Raw genomic sequence first — 27,067 nt, 5'->3', positions numbered from 1 at the left:
AATCTCTGAGTAAAGGGGAGGTACCTACGGCTATTAAAAAGGCTGTTTTAGTCCCCCTGCTCAAGAAACCAGGAGCAGATCCCCCCGTCTCTGCAAACTACCACCCGATCTCGCTTCTTCCCTATCTCTCAAAAATATGGGAGGCCCATGTGGCCAAATGCCTTTCTAAGTATATCGAAAACTCCAACTATCTAGAACCGAATCAAGCCGGCTTTCGGCCTGCCCACTCTACAGAATCGGTAATCCTGGCGGTGATGGATACAATAAGAGCTAACGCTGACAAGGGGACCCCGCAGGCACTCGTGCTGTTAGATCTGTTGGTCGCGCTTGACACGGTTGATCATAACATCTTAATGCACCGTGTCGAACAAGCGGGGATCCGGGGAACAGCACATGGGTGGATAAAATCTTTTTTAAGAGGTAGAACCCAGGCAGTACGCCTTGGGAGTTATACGGCTCCTAACCTGACTATTTCATGTGGAGTTCCTCAGGGTTCATCCTTGTCCCCATTGCTATTCAATTTGTATATCCGTCCCTTGATTCACTCACTCAATGCTAGGAATGCTACAGTATTTAATTATGCTGATGATCTCCAGTTGGTCTTCAAGCTGGATTCCCAAAATGCAGCCGCTGAATTTCAAGCTACAATGCTGCATATTCATGGTTGGATGAATCAGTACCAACTGAAGCCTAACCCCCGGAAAACCGAATTGGTGCTGCCTGGGAAGAGTCTTATTAGTTGGGGACCTCACTTCTGGCCGGGCGAATTAGGCCCCCCTCCTGTTCCGTCCCCATCAGGGAAAAGTCTTGGAGTGACCATAGATTCTGATCTTTCCCTGAGGGGTCATGTCGGCACTGTGGTCTCTTCTTCTCTGTTCCAACTACGTAAAATAAGAAAGATCGCTTACCTGTTGTCTCATCAAGCCTTGATCCAGGTGGTGATTGCGCTGGTGCTGTCACGCCTTGATTTTTCCAACTCTCTATACACCGGCCTCCCCGTAGGCCTGGTCAATCGCCTACAAATAATTCAGAATCAGGCGGCGAGACTGATTTATAAGCAGCTGAGATGGCAGTCTGCCAGGATGTTATTGCGCACCTTACATTGGCTACCTATGGCGCAACGTTCTGCGTTTAAGTCGGGATGTATAATTTTTAAGGCTTTGCATTGCACCAGTCCTAAATTCCTTAACAGCTTAATCAGGAGACACGTCCCCACACGCAATCTTCATTCCGCCCATCTTCATCTTTTGTCTATCCCATCAATAAAACTAAAACGACTAGGTGGTCGTAGGTTTGCCTATTTGGCCCCCAGGCTTTGGAACTCATTCCCACTCCCAGTGAGGAACTGTGACAATCTTTTGGGATTCAGAAGGGCATTAAAAACCTGACTTTTTGGACAAACCGATTAATCTGGATCATCGCAGCTGCTAGTGTAGGAACAGTGCCAAGAGACCTATGGTGTAAGTGCGCTTGACAAGTTCATCTTAACATAACATAACATACACACATACCCCCATCACAACTGCAGCACACAGCACTAGGCAAAACACACAGAAGGGTGCCAATAATGTCCAGTCAATACACTGACAAACAATCACACTCCCTGGGGGGTATCCACAAACATCACACACACACAGGGATAACTGAACCAATGATTGCACAAAAACAACAGCCAAACACATATCTCAACAAAAGCACACACAGAACCACAACAAGACCAGACATGACCTGTGCAGCAAAACTGTGGAAATGCAATGGGAGCACAGACAGAACAGGAGTGCACAACCTCATCAGTCAGGAACAATGCAGACACAACATACCACAACATATACAAGAAGTGTACCATTACAAAACAATAATGGACACAAACTGGGAGAAATGGGTCTACAATGACACACAGCCAGACATACCACACCACCCATCAAGTCAACATGGTGTCACAGTGTACCACATGCCTTACATGCACAAGAAAGACAAGCGGCAGCTCAAATATGAGAAGAGAAAACACCAAGGGCGCACCTAACACAACACAGGAACTGGAATAGACCTAAGTTCATGTGACAGACACACAAGTAAGGCACACCACACTGGCAACACACATCAGAATGAAACACACCACACCAACAAAACACACACTGACATGCAGATAGAACACCACACACAGAGCATCTTTCAGTTGCAAAAGACAACACAGCACACTGCCACAACAAACACACAACAGATGCACATGCAAATAAATCACATTGCAAACACAGCAGGACATCAGGCGATGCACACCAGGCAAGGACAAGGCAACATACACTCACAGCACTGCATGCACAAGAAGCGGTGTGAGCACACCAAACTTACCCGTTCCACACAGATTTGAGTGACACACAATGAACACTCACTACAACAAACAAAACAGCACAGAGACAACATTACACTCAGGAAGTGAAGCAATACCTCAGCAAACACACATACAGCTAACCCATCACCCACAGATGCACAAGTCTGGGACCCCAAAGTGGACACAACATGACCAAAGGACTGTGCAGCACAAACAGTTGACCTGCATATGAGCAACCATGACTGCTAAACAGTACCAGAAAATCACATTTAACCAATTGGGAAAATGTCCAGAGTGGCACATTGCTCCTGTGCACAGATCTGCACCACAAATCACAGTGTTACAAATGAAGTGATGGGGAGGCACACACACACAGGCAACCCAAGGGGACAGCTGTCATGAATGTGAATTGTTGTGTACGTCAGTAGTGGACTTTGCAGGAGTGTACCATACACAAATTGATGGAGTGCAGACTCACAATGGGTAGTCATCTGAAGCACAGATAGGGAATGGTATGACACCACACACCACATGCCATACTGGAGGCAATAACGCCCCATGTGATAGCAATGCATGAGAAAACTCAACCACAATGTCAGTGTGGCTAAGAAGGTCTGCACAGTGACCATAAACAGTATCAAGACACATGGTTGATCAACAAAACACACCACTGACTTGCCAGTCACACACTCTGCATACTCACAAATGCTATCAACAACAAGTAGGAGTCAGCCATAACTGCAAGGACACCGACACACCAACACACTGCACAGTGCACAACATACAACACACACATATGCATACAATTACAACCACAGGGCGGAACAATCACACAAACAGGCACTCTACTCCTGGGTGACATATGTGTGTAGTTGACATTGCAGGGGCACACACACATCAACACTCCCGACAACATTACCCCCTTCACGCTGCACACTTCTTGACCGCCGAAGTGCACACATTGAAAGTAACCCATGTGACTAGGATGACTGCTCATCACAAGATGACTATAAAACTACACTGCTGGGCACACATAAAGTAAGATCACACATACATGATGACCCTGGCCAGCCTGCCTGGAATCCTGTGGATAGAATCCCACTCTGTGCTGGCAGTTGCCACCAAACATGACATGTGTACAATATAGCTAACATGAACAAAGAATGATAATGATGACGGTATTTCATCGAAAACCACCATAATTGCACCCACAAGCATCAGAGTCAGGAGGAACTGAAGTCCCTGTCACCCCTGTAAAAACGAGAAAGAGTGATAGAAGCCATTGGCAATGTTGAAGTGGCAGACAGAGCATGTGTCACAGTGTAACATACCCACACACAAAACACTTTAATCAGTAAGGACACTGACAAAACAGACAACAGGAGCAACTGTCTTTATTCACATATTGCAAACATAGGCACCAAAATCAGACAAGATCAAGGCCAGTGGCCAGCGCAAAGTGCAGAGTAGTTACAACAAGGCCAGTGGCCAGCAAAAAGTGCAGAGTAAGTCCATGAGAAGCTGCAGAGGCAAGTGGCAAACAGCAGTAAACAACAAGGCCAGTGGCCAGTCCAATGTGCAGAGTAAGTCCATGAGAAGCTGCACAGGCAAGGGGCAAACAGCAGTGAACAACAAGGCCAGTGGCCAGCACAAAGTGCAGAGTAAGTCCATGAGAAGCTGCACAGGGAATGTGTGCGACTGTACCCTGCCATGATCAGCAACACAGTCAGAGGGTAACAATGGGTAGTAAAGGCACAGCTGTGGGTGAGACATGTGTGTGAGGGGGACTACCACTCAGACTTGGCTGAGTGGTAGTCCCCCTCACACACAGGGACGGGGTGCTGGCTGTGTGTTAGGGACAGTTGGAGGACTTGATCAGGGAGAGAGAAGCCCAGATGAGGTAGAGGCATCAGTGGCTTGGGAAGCCGAAAGGCTACTTGGACCAGGTGGTGTAGTGGCACATGGAGGAGCATTCATCCTGCCATGAGACACAGTGTGGGTGGAAGATTGTGGAGGGGTGCCTTTCCACTACTTGGGGAGTCGAAATGGCTTCCCTATCTTGAGAATAATGGCAAGTGGTGTTGAAGCAACAGGTACACTAACCACCAAAGCTGCATCAGGTGCAGAGAGTGGCCCTCCTTCTGGGGGCATGCTGGATCCAGCTGTTAGCTTGCCGTGGCCTTGCCTTTGCCTCCCCATCCCCTGTTTACCAGGTTTACCGCCTACAGTGCCCTCCTTTTCCTGCTACACAGGGCCTTGGATGGGAGTAGAGGTAGTGGGTGAATCTGCCTTGGAGCTCTTCTTATGTGTACTCTTAGCAGGCACCACCTTTTCAGTGGGCATAAAAACTGTCTGCTTGTCTTTGCGAGAAGCTTTAGGGACAGGAGAGTCCTTGGCTGGAGATGCCTCTGAGGCATTTGACCCTGAGGTCTGCTTCTTGGCTTTGCGGCCCTTGGTATCGCCTGACGGGCTTTTGTCTTTGCACTCTGGAGTGACTTTAGTTTTCTGTGGGGGTGCTGTCTGTGCCCTGGACTGCATGGGCTGCGGCTGCTGTGTGCTGTGTGTGCTGTATCTTGACCTTGATGTCTGTGGTGCGTTGTCACTATCGTTAGATGTGGCCACTGGCAGGCAAGTGGACAAAGAGACTGGAGCTGGATTCCGAGATTGCGCCAGTTAAAGGGCTGCGGTCACTGTGGAGGACAAAGACTGGACAGTCAGGTATAGCCCACCCATGTCTGAATGTATGCCATCCATGAAAGCAACCACCTGTGCCAACTTTTTGTCATGGTCTATGAAGTCATTGAGGAAAGCTGTCTGGCCCACATACAGCTCGCGCAAAAGGTCCACAGACTCAGCACTGATGACAGCAGGGGGACAGCGGCAGTTGCAGTGGTGCCTGGGGTGAAGGACACTCTTCCCTTCTTACTGTTGCGAACACTGGCATCACTAGTGGCAGTAGCTGGGAGGGTGGGCACTGTAAGCTGTCTGGTGGAAGAGGAAGCAGAGTCCCCGTTCCCTGTGCCCGCAAACATGGATGCGTCACCGCTGGCATCAGATTATGTTGCGGTTTGCGTCTCTGGCTGTGATTCCTCAAGCAGAATCATGTCCCCCTCCAAGGCGCTGGTCAGGTCTGTGTCACAGTGCTCGTGTGCACTGTTTGGCTTGATGCCTCACCACTGGTGTCCGTCCCCTCTCTTCCCGTGCCCACGGGAGATGCTGCATGAGAGAGAGAGATGTAGGTTCAGTTCATTGGCATTAAAAGAACAATCATATTCAAGCAAAGCATCACTGAAGATGATGAAATCTACATGTTGCACACCACTCAGTGTAATAACATTGTGCGATCCTCAATTTTTAATCTTGAACATTGCGTGTCAACAAGCAAACCAGGCATAAGTGAGCAATGTAATGACCACCCAGCACAATATCCTGCTGGTGGCTCCGTTCAACCAGACACACAAATAGCTGTGGGCACACCTAGGGCCCTGATGGGGGCAAGGAGGAACCCCATGGCATGTTGCCACTCTCATATCTGGATGGAGCAGAAAGGGACAACACAGATACAGACTACAACATAACAGTCGCAATGGTCATGAGCTCATGCCATCCACCATGGTGTATTTTGGGCCACAACTACTGTTGCTCATTGACGTCAGATGTCTAAGCCTCACAATTCTGAGGTCAGGCAATGCATGCATTGATGGAAGCACACTCAGATTAGGCACACTTCCGTTCCCTTCCATGTGATTTCCCAGACTACCCAAATGCAGACGATAACTGAAGCCCTCAACTCAGAATGCAATGTCAATGCCCATTATTCAAATTACATGAGGCAGTACAGGTAGGGCAAATGCATGACAGCTGCACCAAGCACAGAGCCCACTTACAAGCCACTGCATCACACTACCAACATCACATAGCACATTGCTGGCCCAGGCTGTGTACACATGCAGCCACTCACTGCCAAAGTCACCCTTCCAAGAATACTCACCACTAGCTTCCTGCTGATGCTCCTTCAAACGTGCATCAAGCTCAGGCTGTGTCATGGCCAAGTTGCGGGCCATTAGTCGTGTCATGCTCCGCTGCGCCAACCTGCCAGTCCGAGAGGACAGCCTCAGCATCATCTCCACCACGTTCTTGCCCAGCCGGCAGATGTCATCCCACCTCTTGTGACAGTGGGTGCGCCATCGGTTTTAAAGACCCAGAGCCTGTACCCTGCATTAAATGGCCCTCCACACGACCTTAGACTGGTGTACTTTGAGCTGCAGGCATGGGAGACAAGAGGGGGAAAACATCAGTGACACAGTGTTATGTACCAATAACTCCCAGTACAGTAGCATGATACTAACTCATACCAAATCCACAGATATGTCTAACAGAGGCAAGAATGCCCGTAAATGCATGCAGGCGTGAGGGTGGACACAGTACCTGTCCATCTCATCCACATGCAGGATGCCAGCACAGAAAGCCATGTGTAGTCTGCCCACATCTACTGTCCATTTTTAGGTAGAAAAAGACATACATTACATATCAATATATGTTTGGGGGTAGACTCACTGTGTCCTGCACTGTGAAGCCGTCAATGTCCTTGTCCTGTGAATTGCTCACTGTGTCATGGATGTCACATTGTGGGACATGATCTCACAAACCCACACCCTTCTCACAAGACCTGTCGTGTGCAATCTACAGGGCTGAGATGGCTGATTGATGGGGAGTAAGAAAAAAAAGACACATGCAACACTCTGTACGTTCAGTGATGTGTCCTTGTCAGATGGGCGGAGACTGTGCTGGCTAGGTGAGCCACAGTGACAAGGACAACAGGGACCCACACAGCCATATTCGCACAAGCAGCCACTGTCCTGACTCCTGCATTACCAACTTGCTGTGTCACTGTATGGCTGACAAGAAAATACATGTCCCTCAAATCTTGATGTGCAGGCAGGGAAACGTGTGAAATTGGCTACACACCCCTTCCCCCTGGAGAAAGCATGCTAGGCAGTGCATAGCAAAACACCACATACTGCAGCAGCTCAACTTCCTGTGTGCACCCCCTGCACTCTCACTCACACTTATGAAGTTTTACCATGACATTAGGGGCACCATATAGCCTTGGATACTGTGTGAGCACCTCGTCCACCAGGACCTCCAGCTCCCCGCTGGTGAAGGTACTGGCCCGAAACTTCTCACTCCTCGCCACCAGTGTGGCCAGGAGACAGCAGCAGATGGTGTTGAGGGGTGGCAGGCAGCACTCCCTGGAGGCAGCAGCTTCAGTTGGTGGTAAGGGGTGGCAGGCAGTAGCTCCTGGAGACAGCAGCAGTTGGTGTTGAGGGATGGCAGGCAGCAGTCCCTGGAGAAAGCAGCAACAACAGTTGGTGGTGAGGTGTGGCAGGCAGCAGGCTCTGTAGAAATGTGAGGCTCTTCCCCACACATATATAGACCCCTGGGCTAGTTTCAGAGGTTCTAAGCTGTAGCAATTGTTGTTCCAGGTCAGTTTTTTTCAAATGCATCCAAAGACCGGCCCGCAGTGGTGAAGCACGCCTACCGCTATTTTCAAAATTGCATTAGGCTACCACGATTGTGGTTCCCATTGGCTGTAAGGGCATGGGCCATGGCTGTGACACACCGCAGGAGCCAGGCGGGTGCTACCGCGGTGGTGCATCTTTCAATTGCATCCAATCAATGTCCGGCCCCGCGGTGATGAATCTCGCCTACCGCGATTTTCATAATTGCTTTAAGCTACCGCGATTGCGGTTCCCATTTGCTGTAAGAGCATGGTCCATGGTATTGACACACTACTGGTGCCAGGCGGTAGCTACCGCAATTTTGGTGCCATACATTGACATGAGTGACCATGATTTGGGTGGCAGAGCATGCCAACTGCCATTTGAGCATGTCTATATGCTGTTGGGGAAGGAAATTTATCATGCACAGGACCAAAATTATCTTGCAAACAAAACCTCAGTGCATTTTATGACTGTTGCATGTAACAACGATCAATGTTTTCACTATATTGATATGTTATGGAATTGCCGTTTACGAAGTGAGGTTTTTAGGGTTAGAATTGGGGTGAACCTGTGTTAGATAAATAAAGTGGTAAAATGTGCAATGATTGATAGCACGGCATAATGCACTTGTACTTTGGGCACCTCATGTCATTTGCTACATATTTTGATATATTGTCTGAAGTTTCTGCATTTATGAATTATGTTCTTAAAACCGATATTTAAGAAATATGAGATTAAAACAAGGGCCCAGGCTGTAACCTTGATGACTGAAATGACCCATTTAGATATTGCCGTTGCTATTGGGAAATGTATGCAAAGAGTGAAGGGAATTCTTTATACCTTTTTTAATGAGTTTTAGTAAATAGCTTATCCGTAATTTGGGTAACAGAGGGTTTTATTATGGAATGTGTTTTAAGTTGTATTTTAGCGTGTTTAATGAAGTGTTCTTTTAGATGTATTTTTAACAAGATATGTATTGTTTGTGGACCAATGGTCCAAATAAACGTGAATTAAAACTGAACTGAATATGCCTATCACTACCACACTTGCGTTTTGGGGATTGGTGGTGACACACCGCTGGTGCCAGACGGTAGCTACCGCAGTTTGGGTGCCATACATTGACATTTGTGACCATGATTTGGGTGGCGGAGCATGCCAACCGCCATTTGAGCATGTGTGTATGTCTATCACTACTGAACTTGCGTTTTGGGGATTGGTGGTGACACACTGCTGGTGCCAGGTGGTAGCCATTGCGATTTGGGTGCCATATATTGACATGAGTGACCGTGATTTGGGTGGCGGAGCATGCCAACCACCATCTGAGCATGTACATATGCCTATCACTACCGCACGTTTGTTTTGGGGATTGGTGGTGACACACCGCTGGGGCCAGGTGGTAGCTACCGCGATTTGGGTGCCATACATTGACATGAGTGACCATGATTTGGGCGGCGGAGCATGCCTACCGCTATTGGAGCATGTGTTTATGCCTCTCATTACCGCACTTGCATTTTGGGGATTGGTGGTGACACACCGCTGGTGCCAGACGGTGGCTACCTGAATTTGGGTGCCATACATTGACATGATTGACCGTGATTTGGGTGGTGGAACATGCCAACCGCCGTTTGAGCATGTGTATATGCCTATCACTACTGTAATTGTGTTTTGGGCATTGGTGGTGACACACCACTATGGCCAGGTGGTAGGTACTGCGATTCGGGTGCCATACATTGATATGAGTGACTGTGATTTGGGTGGCGGAGCACTTTGACAGCCCATTTGGGCACATCATGCTGTGTCAATGGCCAATAGGCAGTTATCAACAGTGCACAGTGGCCACATAATCAATGGCGCATAATTGTGCACACAATGCCAATGTAACATTTACCCCACTGCTGACTACACATGCAATCTTTGTGTATGTGATTTTGGACATTTGGATGTACTTCCTCAAATGTCATTTGTGATATGTATGTGCATGTATACAGAGCAGTGTTGTGATGGTCTCTCCAATGGGTACACATGTCAATGTGTGAAAGTGCTAGGGGAATCACAGTGATGTATATCTTAGTGAAGAATGTGCAAATTTGAGGGTCTACTTTTTTTGGCTCATGCACATACTTGTAAATAAACGCACAGTCTTGGGTCATTGTGTTGTTGATATGTGCCATGTTCAACTTACACCTGAACGTGTGGCAGGTAGAGCAGCTAGGTATGAGAGAGTGGTGTCGCAGTTTCACACATATGCTGTATGAAATACTCTAAGGCCTGCTCATGCTAGATGTGGCCATATCCCTTTGTGCATTCTCATAGTCAGATGTTGTTTTGGAGGTACTTTCTGTGTGAAAGGGGACAAGTGTACGAGTAGTGTAACTGAAGGTGTCTCTACATGTAAGCTGGTCTGTTACTCAAATGTGATGATAGTCATTGTTAGCGTTGTGTCAGTCAAAACGTAAGATGTACACATGTCATGGTGTATTGGATTGACATGTGTCTACTTTTATCTCAACTAGGAGGAGACTAAATCTGCATCGTCCCTTCACAGTGCTGGCAGACATGGAGAATGAGGAGGTCATTTGGAAATTCCGTCTGGATAGAGCCACCCTACAAAACCTATGTGCTGTGTTGGAGCCCCACCTGCAGCCTTGCAGAACATATCCAACTGCTTTCACCCCATCTAAGGTGATAGCGTCCCTGCATTTTTTTTGCCACTGGATCATTCCAACACATAGTGTCCAGAGCAGGTGGGATGTCGCAGCCTATGTTCAGCATGGTGCTGCGTGATGTCCTCTCTGCTATGATGATTTACAGGGACAGCTATATACATTTCCCCAGAGGGCGTGAATTGGTGGCTGTGAAGGGAGATTTTTATGCCCTTGGACACTTTCTCCATGTTGTTGGTGCTATTGATTGTACCCATGTCAGGCTTGTTCCACCACATGCACGTGAGCACATCTACAGGAATCGTAAACATTTCCACTCTATAAATGTGCAAGTGGAGTGCCAGGCGCATATGATCATCTCGTATGTGCCAAATTTCCAGGCTCAGCCCATGACTCATACATTCTGTGTAACAGCATTGTACCACATCTGATGGCTAATCTGCTTCCTGAGCATGCATGGATTGTGGGTGAGTATGCATAGTCAAATAGCGTGGTGTGGGTGTGACATGCTGTCCTCTGCCACAGTAACATTACAAGGTTTCCCTGTGTTTATCACACCTGGTTGCTGAGCCCACTGCGGAATCCCAGGACACGGGCTGAAGTCCGCTACAATGATGCCCATGGGAGGACACGCTGTGTGGTGGAGTGTACTTTTGGTATCCTGAAATCATGATTTTGCTGCCTGGATAAGCCCGGAGGTGCACTGATGTACTCGCACAGGAAGGTGTGTCAGATTGTAGTGGCATGCCACATGCTCCACAATCTTACCATTTGCAAGGAGATCCCCCTGCTCCTGGGTGCTGATGAGCTGCCAAGGCCCCCGCCTGCAAACCAACCTGTGTCCAGTGACAAGGATAGTGGAGAGGAGGAAGGTGTTGACCTGTGTCAACAGCTCATCAACCGATACTTCACTTGAAGGTGAGTGACGATGTACAACTGACCCATTGTCTGATGATGTTGCTGTTGTTGTCAAGGTGTTTGTGAGCTTTGCGACTGCAGCCGGTTGTTGACTCAGTGGTGTCTGACAATGTTTCTGGGACAGAGTTTTTTGGTACATCTACAGGATGTCTATGTTGGCACTGTTGCTCATTGTGACGTGTGCATGATGGATTAGCTTGATGGTAAGTGTTGTGCGATGTTTGTGATTCCATACCCAGACTAGTGAATGTTGTTCTGTTGTGTTTTCGTAGGTCCCTTCAGACTCTCCTTGCCTTCATACATTGAATGCTCCTGGTACATTGTGATCATAGTGAAGACTGCACATCCTGGAATAAACACAGAGCAGAAACAACAACATGTATGTAAGGAGTATTTATTTACAATGGTGACAAGTGAGGGTGGAACATTTACATTGAGGTGATTAGTGAAGCAGTGAATTGACAGTTATGGTAAATGAGAGAATCAAGCAGTCACCACATTGATGTGGTGACCCAGTCCAACAGAGAGATGCCATTCACAAGGCAGTGTGAGTAAGGAGAGTCCAATAAAGTCAATGAAGTATTGAAGAGGGTTGTCATCATGGCTGGCTCTGTGACTGGCATTTGGCAAGTGCTTTGCCACGGGATACTCCCAGGGTTTTCTTAGGATAGCCCCTTTATCGTTTGGCAGGGGGGCCTCTGCTGCGGGCCTGTGGGGTCTGAGGACTCACCCCTCTCTGTGGCCACAGAGGAGCATGGTTAACTGTCTTCTTCCAGCACACCAGAGGGAAGTGGAGGTGTTGGTTGTAGCGCAGGCCTTTCCCTCAGTACCGCCACTAGCTGGCCCAAGAGGTCCACAATTTGGCCCATGCAGGTGTCCACAGACCTCATCAGCAGGAGGAGCTCGCAGGAATCAACCTCAGTCCGGCCCCTTTGTCCCTGGGCCTGTTCACAGGCCCCAAGGACTCTGGTGGTGTTGTCCAGTGCTTCGGTCCTAGTGTCAGGATGTCTTTGACTTAAATTTGCCCTCCCACCTGCCCTGCTGCCACAGACCTGTTGCTTCCCCACCGTAGGCACCCGCATCCTCTCCCTGCCCTCCTCAGTTGGTGGTGTGGGGTGGTCATCCTCTGGGACAGGGAGGGTGTTGCAGGCATCACTGGTGGTGATGGTGGTGATGAAGGACGCACAGCCGTTAGAGCAGGGGTCGGCTGATGAGGTGGAATTGCTGCAGATGTGGTGGGGGACAATGGTGTCCTGGGACCTTTGCACCCTGGCACACCAGATGGGCCGGCTTCGAGCTCCTTGTCCACAGAATCCCGGGAGTCAACATCTGAGAGTCCATGTTCTGGAGGGGCGGGACTGGCACTGCAGGTTACTGGTGTTGTCCTCTGCAGTCAGTTCTTGGTCACCTGTGGGACAGAGGAGTAATGGTCATTGAGGTGCACCCCTCAAGCTTGGTGTTAGATGTATCTTATTCACAGGTTATACACCACACAGTTTACTAGTTAGCACATTGTTTGTCTGCACACTACTGTGCATCCTGACATGATGTTGCAGTACATGCATTACATGTCCATGGTGTGACATGTCAAGACATACCATGCGCCACGTGCATTTTTGTGGTTACAAGGATATATTGTCATCTAACGACTAGCGCCATGACAAATTTATGTGAAGCATCTTTGTTGATTACTCTGTCTTGCAGACATTACATCTGAGCATGGACTGGCCATTGTTATCTCATGCATACCTTTGTCATGTCATGTGCAAATCTCAATTCGTACTAAAAGACCATGATTGCTTTGTTTTCATATTGTCTTTGCTACTCTGCGCCCATGGCACTTACAGTTGGCATTCAGTGCTGTTCATGATTGTGCGCAAACTTTCTTCATTGTGTTAGTTAATGAGTCACACTCTGATTGCTGTTGCAGTTATATTTGCTTAGCTGTCTGCACACTCCAAGTGGCAATTGGATCTGTGTGAATTTTTGAGGGATGTGAGGGATGGCGTTGTCATATGGCACCATGCTTTTTTTAGAGGAATGGCTGGGTGCATGCACTGGCTAGATACCTGTTCTGTTTTCACATTTGGGTAGGATTTGTAACACATCTGTGTGTGTGTGTGTGTGTGTATGGTGGAGGGCTCCATCCTGTTCAGGGGTGGGACAAGAGAGCATAAGATGGCTACCTGTTAGTTTGTTTGTAGTGCTACAATGGCTGCCACTTGCATCTGGGTAGGAGGGAGTGCTCCATCTTGATGAGCTGGGAAACAAGGGGGCATGGTGGGAGTAGTAGTGCAGGCCTCCCACCCACAAACAGAACAACCTTGGTAAATGGCTACCTACCTGTTAGTTTGTAAGAAGTGATACAATGGCTGACACATGCATCTGGGTGGGAGAGAATGCTCCATATTGAGGAGCTGGGGAACAAGGGGCATGATGGGAGTAGTTGTGCAGGCCTCCCACCCACAAACAGAACAACCTTGGTAAATGGCTACCTACCTGTTAGTTTGTTTGTAGTGATACAATGGCCGACACATGCATCTGGGTGGGAAGGAGTGCTCCATCCTGCTCAGGAGTGGGAGAGGGAGCCTGGTGTGAGTTATTGTGCAGGCTTCCCACCGACACCCCTCCCTGTTACGATGGCTACCTACCTGCCATATGCTTCTGGGAGGGGGGAAAACTACATCCTGCTCGGGGTGGGACAGGGGGCCTGGCAGGAGTTGTTGTGCAGGCCTCTACCCCAAAACAGCCCTCCCAGGGAAGATGGCTACCTGTCTGTAAGTTTGTTTTTAGTGATACAATGGCTTCCAAACTGCTTCTAGGGGGGAGGGGTGCTTCACCCTGCTCAGGTGTGTGACAGGGGGCCTGGTGGGAGTTGTTGTGCAGGCCTCCCACCCCCAAACAGCTCTCCCAGGGAATATGGCTACCTACTTGTTAGGTGAGGGTGAATGATACAATGGCTACCACTGCTTCTGGGTTCGTGTGGAGTGTAAATGTTGGCTACCTTTGTGTTGATTCAGAGGGAGTGAATGTCTGTAGGACATGTGTTGGGTTTTGTAGTGCATATGGATATACTTGGGCCTCTGAGATGTGGCTTTGTAGTTGTGCTTACTAAGCATGGGCGGATTTTGCGGATTGGCAATCCGCGAACTTGCGTATTTACGGATTCGCAATCCGCGAAGATCCGCGAACTCTAGCGGACTTGCGGATTTTTCCGTTTTTTGTGTTGGCGCGTGTTCGCGCCGATTTTGGGACAAGTTCGCAATTGCGAACTTACTTTTCGGCTTGCAACGGCCGCGACTATGTTGTTTCTACGTCTGGTTTATCATAACAGGTTCACAGCACCCTCTGTTTCACCACTGCCACCCTCTGGGACACCCATGCCACCCTCTAGTACATCCTCACAGGCACCTATTAGGTTTATTTATTACTGTAGATTATGGTGGTTGAAAAAAGCTAGCACACCTGCCCTTCTTCAACTGCCATCAATTAATTTGTGTTTCATTAATGTGTCAGTAATTTTGAAAGTTCCAGTCTGGCTGGCACCTGCTTCCTTCCTTATCTGTAATTTGCTTTTTGTTGCAGTGAAATTTTTTTTTTACAGGACCTTTATGGTGCTATTCTATGAGCCTGCTGTTTGGGTCATAGCAGGGTCATAGAATTGTTGCAAACTCTGGAGGGGCCCATCAGGAAGCACTACCTTGAATGTTACTAATGTTAAGTTTGAACTTTTGCACCTGCTCATTGCTTTCATTTTAGCTAAAATCGTTTTTTTTGCAATTTCGCGCGTTATTTGGGGCGCGAATCCGTGCGAGATCGATTTCGGAAGCCGCGAATACGTGCGAATACAAAATTGTTTTTGTTGCGACGTGTATGTTCGCGTGATCTTGCGCGTGTTCGCGAGGCGCTTCTAGCTATTCGTTTGCCAAGTTACCCTATCGGTCGTACACGGGCGCGGCCATCTTGTTGGCGTGACGTAATTCCGTTTCCGCCCGCTATGTGTAATCTCGCAAAGTGTGCTGCTCGCGAGTACAAGTTCGCGCGTACTCGCAAGGAAAATCTCGCGCGAACTTACCCACGCGGTCGTGAACGGGCGCGGCCATCTTGTTTCTCATTCATTGCTATGGTTCTGGGCATGCTTTCTCTATCCTCTCTCAATCTCTGCCATCCTTTGCTTGTTTGAAGTTTTTTTGATCTAATTTTACTTATTATCTAACCCTCTATTTTTCTAGCTCTATATTTTTGTGTTTTCTGCAGCTTTTAGTTACTTTTAAACTACTTTTTTAAACTCTTTTATTTTCTTCTTCACTATTCTATTTCTTCTTTATCATTTAAGTTTATTTCTGCCCAGACCATGGTAAAGGGAGCCGGGAAGCACCCTGAGAAGGGGAAGGGTCCCGCACCCCGTGCCCGGCTCCCGTGCGGGCGTTTAAGGGGGGAGCAAGTGGTCCCGAGGGAGATCTTTAGCGCGGAGGAAGTGGCGGCACTGATCTTCCATGTCCAGCGCCGCCTCCCCAAGACGATCCTGGGAGGCGGCAAGATCGCGACCGGCTATGGCATCCGGGAGCGCCGCCAGCGGTGGGAGAAGGTGTGCCGGGCCATGTACAAGATCTCTGGGGTCCGGCGCACATATAACCAGGCCACCCACCGCTGGACCGATGTCATGGACCGGGAGCGGGACTTGCTGGACGCGCTCGGCGTAGAGGTCCCCGGGCTTGGTGAGTAGTAGTAGTAGTACATTTACTACTCTGTTTTATCCTGCTCTGTTATTTGCAAATCTTTGTTCTTTACCAAGAGCAATAATGCTGCCGATTACATTGAGGTAAATTATATTTCAAAATCTTCTATGCATTTCATTTTCAGGTGCACTGCTCTCCTTCTCAGTAGCCTTGCTTGCTACTATGCTTCTTTGTTTTGTATGTTGTGTTCAGAAGCATTTCATTGGCCTGAGAAATTATGTATCAGTGTACTGTAAAGAAAAGAACTGCGTAATGCTAGACAGTAAGGGTCATATTTTCAATTACCGGCGCATCCCTGCAAAGTAGCAGGGATGCGGCAGTAATTGTGTGCCATGCCACCACCACCCATTGGCCCAAAACGTCACAGAAGCCTTACGCATCTGTGCCGTAAAGGCAGCGCATTGCTGGAGTTGCGTGCCAACGATGGCGCAGCTCCAGCAATGCTCTGGGGTACCCTATCTCCCCAATGCTGCATCAAGCCGTACGTCGGCTTCAAGCGCGCAGGGTTTGAGTCATGCATCATTGTCATAAAAATGACTGATTGACATCTTGTAGATTTCCCTCAGCCACTTTTAGGATTCGTTCCTGCGCAGGTACGCCCTCCCTTGCGCCGGAACGCCCCCTGATGGCGCAGGGCTTTACAACGTGATGCATCGCCCATATGCCCATATGTGTTTTTTTTTTTAATATATACGCCGCACCAACACCATGGCGAGTCTTTTGTTCTGCCGCTGCGTCAGAAAAGGCACGCAACAATGGAGGAAAATCAGCCGCAACTTCCGCAAGGGACTTATAAATCAGCCCCAACAGACTGAAGTCCAGTGTCCTTCCTTTAGACAGTCACATGGCTATCAGAAGAAATAGTGGCGGTGGTGGCGGGTGGATTGATAGTTTGAGTATTCACTGATCTGCAAGCAGGATGGACTTTGTCTGTCACGTGTTGTGCACTACTGCCTGCAGTGCCAGGCCTAGGCAAACCTCTTTAGTAGTCTGTTTATTGAGTTACATAGGAACTTTCTAAGTCAACGTTCCGCAAATCAGGCAATACGAATAACGTAGTATACCACATGAGATAGATCCCGTGGAATAGTTGTCTATCTATTTGCTATTTTTCCAAAATATGTTGTTATTGTTCTTTTGAAATGTTTGATTTGGTTGAAAAATCTCATCCATGTTTTATGGTTTTTCTTTCTTTCATGTTGTACATCAGCTCCCCCCAAGGGCAAGAGGACACAGGAGGAGGGTGCTGAGGATGCAGGCCAGGATCGGGCAGGCGAGGGCTCCTTTGCTGGCCCCAGTAAGTTTACATTTTACTAAACAGTACCTATTTTTTCCTAGCGTTCCTCATTCGATTTTTTCTAAATCGTCTTTGATCTTCTTGTAGACTGGATATAAATTCTTATCCTGCCTCGAATATGACTCCCTGTGGTATTACTAGACTATTCTTATTAGTCTGTCTGTGTAGCTAACTAAGATTGGACATTTGGCAATTCCATTGGACTCCCATTATATTCAGCAATACCTCTATGCACTGTCTCCTTACTGACTAGATAGTGTGGCAGAGTCATTCAGCTCCCGAAGTCACCGATTATAGATCCCCAATGATCTCTAGATTATCGTACGCAGGACAAGAGAGTAGTACGGAGTCACAGCACAGTCAAGAAGTGTCAGAGGCACTCATGCTTGCAAAAATTCCAAAACCTTTAGCTCATCCACTCTAGTCTAGAGGAACAAAAACCACAGAGTCTATTTAAGTGTAAAAGCTTTATTAAAAGTAAACACATTTATTGAAATCTACTTTGTCATAAAACTATTTAACTGTAAACGGAAAAGTGGTTAGTGCTGACGATTAATTGGACACATTTCTTGTGGTCGAGCCGAACTCTCACCTACTTTGAACTTGATCCTGGTCGTGTTCTTAGGACTCAGGAGTCAAGCTTCTGTCTGTTAGGAGAAAAAGTGGTGCGTGTTAAAAATCAAAAGCAAGCATTCATCAGTTGTGCATAAAAGTGCAGCAAGACAACAGCCTTCCCTGGAAAATGGGACATTTTTACTATGGAGTAGACAGTCACAAATTATTACATTGTATTCTTTTTTTTTAACATTTCTCCTAGACCAAATATTATATAGTAGTGAGTGGTGTATTCTAACTTTCTTAAATGTACTTTGTAGGTGTAACATCTGGTGACGGGGCCAGCGCGGAGGTGGCTGATGTGTTGGACTTGGACTCGGAGGCCTCTGGGGAGGATGCGGCGGTAGAAGAGCTGGTGGCCGTTCCTGTGGGGGATCAAACGGTGGTGGCGGAAACAGGTAAGCTATATATTCCTTACTTATTGAGATTGAAGACTGCATAGTGTGCTTTCTGCACGGGTGTATTACAATTACAAATCAACCAGGTAGTAGCCTCCTCGAAATGTACTTCGACTTAGCTGTGAAGTTTTTGGTGAGAAGAATCCCAATAAGTTCTTAGACGAACGTGATGGATGGGATGAACGAAAAGCGAAAGAAGGGTGTAAGTAAGTGGGACGCGAACTTGTATGATGGCTGGCAAAGAAGAACGATATGTGTTTGCTTGGACCCAGAGGTGGCTGGGAAGGAAAGAATATGGTATGGTGCATGGCTGGGTCAATGATGAAGCAAGGATGGGTGGAAGGACAGCAGCCTGGGTGGGTGAAACAGAAACTGTATGTGTGCGTATACTTTGAATGAATGGATGCCTGGAGCATGGTATTCTCTGACTCTTACATAGCAAATGTGTATCTAGAGAGAGTAGATGGTCGCCAGGTGAAGTAAGTGTTACCTTGAAGAGCATGTACCACCGCACCCGCACGTCCGTCCCAGTGCAGGGAAGGCAAGGAAAAGAAATTGTAAATGTGTCCAATACTACCATGAATAGTAGCAGTACTTTGTATTGCGTTTGCATTCACAGCATATATCTGGTTATTACGGTGGACACTCCGTACCTCTCTTAATAACTTTAGTTTACTTGTAGTACGTCATTCATGTGTGGGTGTATCACTGTGTTCACTCAATATTAAGCAAAGCACCTAAAGTCATCTCATCTGTCATTAAATACGTCCCATGTGAAGTGATAGATAATCAAATTAGTTAGCTTCTTCAGTTTCCTTTTCTAGTACTCATTTGCACTGTAGGGTGAAAGGTAAATTAATTAAGCAGTAGCCCTTGTAACAGAGTATTCTCAGTGCCACCCGTAATAGAAAAGTAATAGCTTCACCACCTGCATGTACTGGACCGGTACAGTAACGCAAGTCTGTCTCCATCATCATGGTGTGCAACTTTTTTTCTCGGGTGCAACTTCACTGTGCTGTGTCCATGTCATTCTGCCGGCTTGCATAAGATAACGTACCCATTTCCCTAAACAAGAGAGAAGAAGAAGAATAAGACTGGTGTACTGTCATAGTCGACTGTAATGGAAGTCCATAGTGGTCGTAGAATTAGTTCATTAAACTACCACTACTGTTAGAGCAAGGATGCAGAAGTGGGAGGGTTACATAGATACTGTCCTCAATAGTTATGTACTGTGCTTTCAATTTGCTACTTGTACTCTGTGACCCAACTTTCGGCTCAATCACTTTGTGTTATTAATAAGGAGCATTGGTTACAGACTATGTCTTTCTTTCTTCATATAGTTGCTCCTTCCAAATCAACAACAAGGAGGGAGCAGGCTAGATTGGCCCGGCAACGGAGGCTGGAGGCCACAGTCGCCGAGTATCGGCGGCTGGTGGCCCTGGAGGAGGAGGAGGACACGCAGTCGAGCGGGGCAACATCTTCGACTGTGACCACTGCATCCTCCTCCGTGACTAAACCAGCGGGACCGAGCCGGGCTAAGAAAGCCGACCGCCACCGCCAAGCACCCGAAACACCAGCTGCCCCCCACAGGAGCTGCAAGGAACGCCAACACCGCCTACGAGTCCGCATGTCCAACCTGGAGCAGGAGGTCCTGAGGTATAAGACCTTGGTTAAGGGCCTCCGCTCCGAGCTTGCCACCCTCCGCAAGGAGTATGATGCCCATGCCGCATCATGCACCAGCACCAGCACCCTCCAGTAGTGGAGTGTCCCTTGCCCTTTTTTTATAGACTTTTGGGGGGTGGGATTTGGGAGTTGGGATCGTTTTGGGACGTTTCAGAGACAATCGTTGGGGTTAGGGTGGGTGAGGGAGATTATTTTGTTAGGGATAAATAAATATATTTTTCAACTACTTTATCTGACCATACCTGTTTTTTACTGCTTTTCAGTCTGGTGGGTGGGGGGCGGGGGTGTAACAGTAACTTTGTTTTCCTGAACAGTCGTAGGACTTTAGTAGTACAACCGTCAAACTCTTGTCTACTCCGAAATAATACTCCATTATACTACCTCCCACCAAACGCTTATCTTACCTGTAATTTGTGTTAGAAATTAGGGCTAGGCCCAGGGCTGGCTCCAGGTGAAATGGGGATTAACGTTGTCATTCCTGGGCGGGTGACATTTCCTCATTGCGGTGTTACTAGTGGTGTGACACAGTGGCAGTTGCATGCCTATGGAAAAAAAGAAAACGAAACCTTGTTTGTACTCCTTACTGTAGCATTACAACGGTTACGGTACGATCGAGAAAATAGCAGGTGACAGTACACTAGAACAGTGCCATAATGTAGCCTAACAAATGGTAAAGTATTGCAAGTATAACTAGTACTTGCGTTGAATTTATTTGACATTGGCTACTACTACTAGAAGATATAGTACTGAAGCTGACTAAGTCTAGAAGATATCCTCGTATTCCTTCACCAGCCTGTTGCTGCTATCACCTTATCCTCCCCAGCAAGTGTGTGGAATTATTGATGTCATTTTAGTCAGACATCAAGCAAAACAACACAGCCCGGGGGAAGAGGGTTAGGGTTTGTAAAATGGATGGGAATGGGGGTTTCTTTTTGGGTAGGTTTTGTTGAGAGAAGAAAAAAAAAGCAGAGCATGGACAAACAATAATTGAAGATACAGAGTTTACAGACAATCTTTGGTTACAAAGTAAAGGTAAGCACATGCAGTCACACTCATAGAATAAAAGACAACAATGGATACTGTATCTGTATTGCGTATGTTGTTGGAGTTGTCCTGTTGAAATTGGTAAGTAAGTTGCATGCAGCAAACAATTCCTCTTATTGGCGGCACTCCTCCATTCCAGCTGACGCTTCGTCCATCAATGTGGTGGTGACCACTGACAGAAGAGACACCCTGTCCACTGCCTGCCTGGCGGATGTTGACTGAAACCCGGCCTGTAATTATTGAACGGAAAACAGGAAGTGCTATTACAATACCACTGATAAATAAATAAAAGGTATGTACGCTGTGTGGTTCAAAAAGTCACACTTTGATTTCCCTAATAGACAGTACAATATTTTTGAAATTGCGTGCTCTGTCTGAGTCACCTTTTTAAGGATCAATAAGTATGGCCAAAATATTATAGCGGATCTTTCCCCTCAAGGTGGGTGTACTACTGTGTTTTAGAACAAAATTTGACCTTCCCAGCAATGCTCCCACCAAGACCCTTACTAAAGCCAGTCGCAAAAATGTAGAAGAACCCAATCATATCTCCAAAAACGATGCCTAGCAGAAAAATGGTTACAAAACGTACTTTGAAAGTAACAGTAGACCCAAATACAGACCGTGGATTGTATTCAAACCACTTGCCTGCAAGCAAAAGTATCCATAGCCAGCATCGCTCCAACAGTGCTCTACAACAACAGAACCGCGTTGCAATAGAACCCCCCTAAACACATGCAATCCTGCTGCTAGGGCTAACCCTAACGAACCCTAACTTACAAAAAGTGCCAAAACTGGTGTTTCCTTATGGATTTTGTCCAACTAACTTCTAGCCGGTATTAGACCTTCCCAGGAATGCCCCAGGCAAGACCCGCCAACCCACCCGCAAAAAAACACCCGACACAACACCACCAAACAGCGAAAAAGCTAAATCTCATACTTACAATGTCTCTCGGCCTTCGGTCCAAACGCGGCGCTGTGCAGCTAGGTCGTCATCATCATCATCAATCATCATAACTCCTGTTTTCCACCACGGATTTCCTGAAAAGCAAATGCAATCAAGATTAGACTGTCGCAGCAGTGCTTCGACAGAGACCCCGGCCGCAACCCACCCACGAACAGCAGGAAGCCCCCCAAAAGGCTACATTGAGCAAGATGTCTGAAGAAATGGCAAAAAAAAGGCTGTTCCTTATGGATTTTGTCCAAAACACTTGTATCCGGTATTAGACCTTCCCAGGAATGCCCCAGGCAAGACCCGCCGGCGCCAACCCACCCGCAAAAAAACACCCGACAACACCCCCAAACAGCGAAAAAGCTAAATCTCATACTTACAATATCTCTCGGCCTTCGGTCCAAAGTAACGCGCTGTGCAGCTAGGTCATCATCAATCATCATAACTCCTGTTTTCCACCACGGATTTCCTGAAAAGCAAATGCAATCAAGATTAGACTGTCGCAGCAGTGCTTCGACAGACACCAAAAATTACACACAAACCCCCGGAACCCCGCCAAAGAGCACCTCAAAGGCAAGCAAGTCAGCAAAAACGGCAAGAAATTTCCACCTCATATTTGGTCCAAAACACTTTTGTCCATTATTAGAGCTTCACAGCAATGGGCCCAAAACCGTCAACTCACCCGCAAAGAAGTACAACACCCCCACAAGTGCTGAGTCTTTCTTCATTGTGCGTAATCCAGCACTCTGCTTGGAGGGAAATCGCAGTCTGGAGGAGGAGGATAGAGGAGCATGTTCTTCAGAACTTGTGAACCTGAGGAATGTAGACTGCGGCACCTTCAAATCAATAAGCAAACAAGTGAAGACAGTTCTGATGATGGTCTTGTTTTTGGGATTAGGTGATTAAAGTTTGAATTAAATTAACTGTGCAAAACAAAGAAAGAGAGACACAAAGCACACAGGAATAAAAGTGAATAAGGACGAAAAAGAAAGTTCTTGATTGATTGTCTCATTTTCAGGGCTCGGTGTCAGGGAATAAGAACAAGATTTCGTCATCATACTCTGCGAATTCAGGCTGGATGAGGTCAGTGGCACCGAACAGAGAAAAAATCCCCTCATCTACGTTGCTGTCCTCATCGTCTTCATGTGGCGTGCTTTCTCGCACTTTGTAATCTGGTGGTATGAGGTGCTGATTCATCTTGATCATTGTCAGCCGCTCCACATTTTTGGGCGATAGGCGGCTCCGTTTGGCAGTTACAATGCCACCAGCAGCACTGAAAACACGTTCAGAAGACACACTTGCGAGTGGGCAAGACAAATAGTTTATAGCCAGGTTGTAGAGCTGTGGCCACAATTGTTTTTTGCCATGCCAATACTGCAATGGCTCCTCATTAAGAAAGACCACTGTTGAGTCATTCAGATAGTCCTGCACCATCGACTCAAGGTCATCAACTGTTCCTCCACTTTGCTTACTTTTTGCTGTGCCTGTGACATTTTTTAGAGAACCATACCCCATCAAACTTAGCCAATCCTCCTCCCCAGCCACTGTTAGTGTTGTCATTGTGTGTGGTGCAGATGATCCAGTTGCCGGTGTCTTTAACGGCTGAGAGGTCACTTGTGCCCCAGCCACAGGTGCAGAAGTGGATTCTTGTGACTGCGGATGGCCTGCTGATGCTGATGCTGATGTACTGGCTTCTCCTTCAATAACCTGCCGTTCTTTTTCAAACCTCTTGGCTGACCAGGCTAACCAATGTTTGTACTTTTGAACATCTGCATCAGCGAAAGGAAAGAATGCGTTGTCTGCCAGCGCCTTTTTGTAGCGTGGATCCAGAATAGTAGCACAAATGTAATGCTGATCTGAGTTGATGTTTTTAAGACGTTCATCACCACGTAGGCGATGTAATAATTTCTCAGACAAAATGAAATGGGTTTTTTTTTTTTCATCTTTTTCAAACTCAGAAGAAACCGCCATCAGTTGGTGCTCCAGTATGCACAACAATGGGATAGCTTTTCCCAAATTACAGTCCTCCTGGCTGACTGCACGCGTGAAGAACTCAAAAGGACGAAGCATGTCTGTCAGGCTTTTAACTATGGCCCATTGCGCCTTACTCATCCGCAGGTCCTCCTTCTGAGATGTAGCCTCTGTCAAGAAATAGTGATCGAGTACCGTATACTGCTCATGCAGACGCTCAAGCATGAAGAAGGTTGAGTTCCAACGTGTTGCCACCTCCTGGATGAGTGCTTTCACTGGCATTCCACGTTGAAGTAGCAGTCTCCGCAGATGCTTCCGGGCCTTAAAAGAATGGCTGAAATGGTTGCACATTTTGCGGCAGGTGGCCATTACCTTGAACGCTGGACTCTCTTTATCACTCAAGAATTTTTGAACTACCAGGTTGATACAGTGCGCCAAACACGGCACTCTAACATGGTGACCCTGTGACATGGCCTTAACTACATTGGCGCCATTATCCGTGGAAACATAACCAATCTTGCGTTTTAGGGGGGATAGCATTGACAACACCTTTTTGTCAAACTCTTCCAAAAGGTTTTCTGCTGTGTGACTTTTCTCCAAGGCAAACATGGCTAGTGTTGCATGTTTCCGAGCAGCTTTGAAAACTTGGTCCGGGTCAACACCTGCGTTTAGCTTTGCTATAACACCTGAAAAAGAGACCCAGTGTGCAGTGATGCACATGTAATCATCGCCTGGGCCACTGGTCCACATGTCTGTTGTCAGATGTATTGTGTGAACAGCACTCTTCTGCAAAGCTGCCCCAATCGCCTGCAGCACATCTTCATGTAGTGCTGGAACCGCAACTCTGGCAAAATAGAACCGGCTCGGAACCTTCCATTTAGGGCAGAGCGTTGCAACTAATTCAAGAAAACCTACCGCTTCTACAAAAGAAAAAGGTAGAAGGTCCACAGCTAGCATTTTAGCCAGCTTAGTGTTATACAGACGCGTCAGTGGGTGGTTGCGTTCATATGGCACGTCTGAAGTAAGCATTGTTCTAATGTTGGCCTGGACCAAGCATTTACGGGCTGATAATGACTTCGTTGACCCAATTTTGCTCGCTGGTGAACTTTTGTGCGTTGGTGTCTCACTCGCTCCAACACTCTTAGTGTGCCTCACATTGGGTGTGCTGCTGAGAGGGGTACTGGGTGTAAGGGAAGTGTTTGACACGTCTTCTTCCTGCTCGTCAACATCAGATGAAACATCAACGTTTCCTTGATTTTGGCCTTTCTTGATCGCAGCTAGGTGCGCAAACCATTGGACACCGTGCTTTCTGTCAAGATGACCACTCTGGCCGCCGGTACCATAGTTGCTACCTGGCTTACCACGACTAACTGCAAGCTTACAAAGGGTACAAATGGCAAACCTTGGATTTTTGGGACAAACAGTAAAGAAGTCCCAAACTGGGGACTTGAAGTGTCTGTGGGACCTGGAGGAGGCGGCGATACTGGTGGTGGTGGTGGTCATGAAGCTAATGCCAGATGAAGTGGAGGATCTGGATTGGCCAACTTTTGTACGTTTTCCACTTTCACCGCCACTAATTAAGGTCGAGGTTGACGCAGGTCTCTTCTTGCCAGAAAGAAATATGGAAGCGGGACGAGTTGGTGTACTACTTAACTCCAATGATTGTGGTGTTTCCACTGCCTCCTCATCGACAACATCATCATCATCATCATCACGCGCAGCAGCTCTTCGGGCTAGGGTCAAAATGTCTGTTTGCTGCATGCCCGCTGGGGCTGCAGTGACCTTTATGATGACTGGGTCGTCGTTGGCAGAGTCTTCATCAGCAGCAGTATCCGCCACTTCTTGTTGAGCCTCATCACACTCCATAAGTCTGAGACTTTGGACGAGCTTCCTTTTACGCTTAAGTACCTTTGTTGGATCATGGTGTGCCTCACTCTCAGACGGCTGTGGTGCTGGTTCCCAAGTTTGATCCGTATCATCAGAAGGAGGTGTGCTTGAAGAGGATGTAGACACCACCCTTGATCTCTTCCTTGCTAGGGTTGTGGAAGACAATGAAGGATCATCAGGAGGAGTGGCTTCCTCAAATGATACCTCGCCTTGATTGTCGATTTCCTGATGTGCCCCTACTTCGGGAGGAACAACTATTGTGGGCACTTGTTGTGACCCTCCATGCACCTCTGCATGCGCATCTCCTTGCGCTGCCTCTCCTTCCACATGTACTTGGGCTTGTACTTGCACATGTGATTGTTGTTGCCGCTGTGGTTGTTCAACACTCGTCAGATGAGCTACAACAACCTGTGTTGATTGAGGGACATTGCTGCTGCTTTCTTGCGATGAGCCAACATCACTGGTCGATGGTGATTGAAGAAGTATACTGGCTGCCTCTGCAGCACTCAAGGGCTTGGACTTAAGTTGGCGTGGTGGTGGTGGTGGCACTGAGCCCAATGGAGCGGGGGTGCTGCTGCCAGCTTGGTCCCCAGCAGATCCCGCTGCAGCTGCTGCAGGCATACTTTTTTTTTTACTCACAAAAAAAGGGGCGGGCGGCACACCAGTGTCCTTGGTAACTTGCTTCTTCTGCTCCTTACTGGCACCTTTCTTGCTAGAGGAGCTACGGGTTACTTTTTTTGGGGCCATCTTCTTCAGAGCAGGTCAGCAGGCAGCAGTTGCACGAGTTGCAGAGGGTTCTGTGTCCAGACGTGACGTCGCGTGACGTTATGCTGCACACACCGCTGCAGGACTTCTTCCTGGCACTGGTGGTTCTATTGAGTCTTCTTGTGCACCTAAAAGCAATGGAAGACAGAGGAACATCAGTTCAGTTATACACCCCAAAAAATCGACAAAACACAGAAAAATGAGCACAATCCCATGCCATCCATGATGTTTACATTGAAGACACCCCACAGAAAGACTAGGGACATGCAAGTATGCAACACTCACTACCCCTGGGCATAAGGGAT

Source organism: Lissotriton helveticus, chromosome 1_1 (assembly GCF_964261635.1).
Source record: "Lissotriton helveticus chromosome 1_1, aLisHel1.1, whole genome shotgun sequence".
In the NCBI taxonomy this organism is placed as follows: domain Eukaryota; kingdom Metazoa; phylum Chordata; class Amphibia; order Caudata; family Salamandridae; genus Lissotriton; species Lissotriton helveticus.
This window is presented reverse-complemented; position numbering follows the sequence as displayed.